Source organism: Carlito syrichta, unplaced genomic scaffold, assembly GCF_000164805.1.
Source record: "Carlito syrichta isolate Samal-C Ts95f unplaced genomic scaffold, Tarsius_syrichta-2.0.1 Scaffold303664, whole genome shotgun sequence".
In the NCBI taxonomy this organism is placed as follows: Eukaryota; Metazoa; Chordata; class Mammalia; order Primates; family Tarsiidae; genus Carlito; species Carlito syrichta.
The window spans coordinates 20,767-23,843 of NW_007247760.1; the positions used below are offsets into that span (position 1 = coordinate 20,767).

At 41.7% G+C, this 3,077-nt stretch overlaps 1 pseudogene; it reads right to left on the minus strand.

The window, feature by feature from the left end:
• Positions 1–124: 124 nt before the first annotated feature.
• Positions 125–2,319, minus strand: LOC103261315 (annotated as a pseudogene).
• Positions 2,320–3,077: the final 758 nt, after the last annotated feature.

Genomic DNA, 3,077 nt, shown 5'->3' on the forward strand with positions numbered 1-3,077 from the left:
CAAAAAAAAAAAAAAAAAAGTAGACAATTGTTATGTTTGCATTAGAAATATAGGCAGCTTATCTACTAGTTGAAACCATATAGTATTGTTACTAAGCTGATTTAAAAAAAAAGAGTACAAAGAAACATACATTTTCATTCATCTGGAAAATGTAAAAATGTACATATTAATATATAATCTCTTCACTTTCTCTGATCTACAAATGGACAGAATGTCTAGTTGTCTTCATGCAGGTAAGTTGTTCAGAATTCAATTACCAAAGCAAGCAACAAACAAAAAAGCCTGTAATACACGGACGACCCTTTTTAACTGCTTCTACTCTTTAGCAGTCTTTGATGACTTCAGAATTTGCAGCTTTAGCTCCTTTATCATCATCTCTAACTTCTGTCTTGCCTCCCGTTCCTGTCTGAGTTCATCTTGGAGCTCTTGCCTGTCAGCCTCGGCATGGTCCAACCTCTGTCTCAGTTCTGCCAACTGTGCTGCATATTCAGCCTCCTTGTCCTTTTCTGAATTTGAGTCACAGGAACATTTTTGCTTCATCACCTGCTTCAACTTCTTCTCTAAGTCTTTCTGTTCAACGTAAAATTCTTCCATTCTTTGAGCGTGTTCATTCTGCAAAGATTCAAACTCTTTCTGTAAATTCTGCTGTTCTTCAGTGAGTTCCTTCATAGCTTTTGAACTTTGCAACATTTCCACTTCCATCTGAAGTTGTTGCTTCTTTTGTAAAATTGAGTTCAATTTTTCCTGCTGTTTTACATAAGTTCTCATCACTTTGTCCATGAATTTTCCCTTATCATCCTCACAAATGACATCTTTCACAGGAAGTGGAGAAGCAGCTGCAGCATCGTGGCCAGTTCCCACCTTGCTTGTGTCTCTGATGAAGCTGCAAGTGGTAGACTCGGATTTCTTTTTACCTAGACGGTTGTATAATTCTCTACTTGTTTTTAAATCCATCTTTTCCTGCTCCTCGAGTGAGACATCTGGATAAGACACCGGCTTTTGATGTTTACCACTACCGTGAGGCTTCTCTGTCTTGACATGGACTTACTTGCCTCTGTCTTTGTGACCTCTTTAGACTGGGATACAGCAGAAGTGAGCAATACATTTGGGACAACCACTTTATCACACATGTATAAGTAGTAGCTGGGGTGCAAAAATAAATGCATCTGAGAAACATGGTCACCTTCCTGCTTTATGACAGGATACCATGACTGTAATTCCATTTCTGACGGTGCATCTGTCTTGGATTGACTTCTCTTTCCATTCCTCGTGCTAAATTTCTCCTTCATTTCTTCTAAGATTATCTTCAGCTTCTTTTCTTCAGGTGTCCCTAAGTATTTTGGGTTCACATGAAGATAGCAATGCCATTTGACTGATTCAAAGCCCCGGTGGCAAGTTCTTTTGTCAGGTGATCTGTGAGAATGTATCACAAACGTCTGGGGTGCAAACATTCCACAACACTCCAGACACCGAATACAGGGAGCATCAGGGTGGATGTAAAACTGGGGTGCAAACAGACCCTGACATTTGCCCAAGCGCTCATGCTCCACTTCAAAGGCACTGCCAGTTTCCTTTAACTAGGCCACTGAGTTTTAAAGTATGCTACCATTTTGAGGAAAAGTTTGTGGCCACAATAAAGCATTACATAATCTTTGTGCATCAGTTAATGTAATCAGCCCACAGGACGGGGCATTGAACAGAAGTATTCCCAGGACCTTTAAGATATGAAGCTGGTCCGAAGTACACCATGAACAATATATGTACAGTTCATCACACACTGTATCGATCTGCTGGAGTGAAAATTCTCGGAGCACAGAATTTAAAACTTGAGGCAGACAGAGTCTGTTCTCTTCTCCAACTTGAAAACAAGAAATGGAGTCCCCTTCCAACACTGTCTGGGTGAGTTCTGTGGAGCTATCGGAAGGGATAAGCAGTGGGCAGAGAGAGCAGCGGCAGAAACACAGTTGGTGACATGCTTCCCTGGGAATAGCAAGCAGAAAACGCTGCTGGCCCACCCAGAGAACTCTGACTATTTAAATGGAATTGTGCTAGCGTGTGTTTCAAACTTGGATTTAAATTTAAAGGCTCGGGCACAGAAGCACAGGTTCGCTTGACATGCTCCACGTCAGTTTCCATCGGCGCGTCTCCATAGTCATCCAAGAGTTCCTTCTTAACTGCTGGCACCCTGCTTATCATTTTTCCATTTGTATGAATGTCTGTCATCATCTTTTTCGCTGGAGGGCTGCCATCATCTCCCGTCCCATTCAGTTTTTTATTTGCGCCCTGAGCCAAGGAGAAATTTGTCTGTAGGTTTTCCATTGCTCCACTATTCTGCTAAATAATTAAGTCTGAGATGTGCATTTTCATTTGGCTGCTTATTTGGAGAGAGAAAAGTAATGGATAGGTATAAATGCTTGTAGTAGCTTACTCTCACAAAAATTTAAATTTCCAAAGAGAACTCTCCTTACTCATTAGATTTTGCAACTTTGTTTCAGTTCTGCTTATAATCTAGTATTTCGCTGCAAATGCTATGAAAATGTCTCGTTTCATCTCTAAACATAAAGAGAAAGAAGCACACCCCTGAGGAAGCCTTCGTCTTCTTGAATTCTTCAGCTATGTGTATTGAAATAAAGTCACCAACTCCTCACTTCAAGACGTCCAGGTTCAGTGCACTGGTGCCATGAGGTCTGTTCTAAGGAAAACACGTGGAAAGTTTATGCCATTCCTTGTGTCATGAAATCTAGCCTCAAACCCAAGTCAAAATGACGCAATCAAATTTAATTTTTGCCACCAAGGACACCGAAGAGCAGGGCGGGGGAGTAACTCCTCCAAAAAATTATGGTGGGCCGGTCTGTGCTGAAAAACCGAAGACTTGTACAAATCCTCACAACCAGGAACAGGCTCCAACTTCTTGAATTCTGCAATCAACAATGATAATTAACAAAACACTGGCCCGTAATCTTCAAGGATTCTATTTCATTCTTCTTCTTTTCTTTTTTTGAGTTGGAGTCTCACTGTGTCGCCCAGACCGGAGGGCAGTGGCCGCTCCCGGCCACCGCAGCCTCGACCCGCTGGGC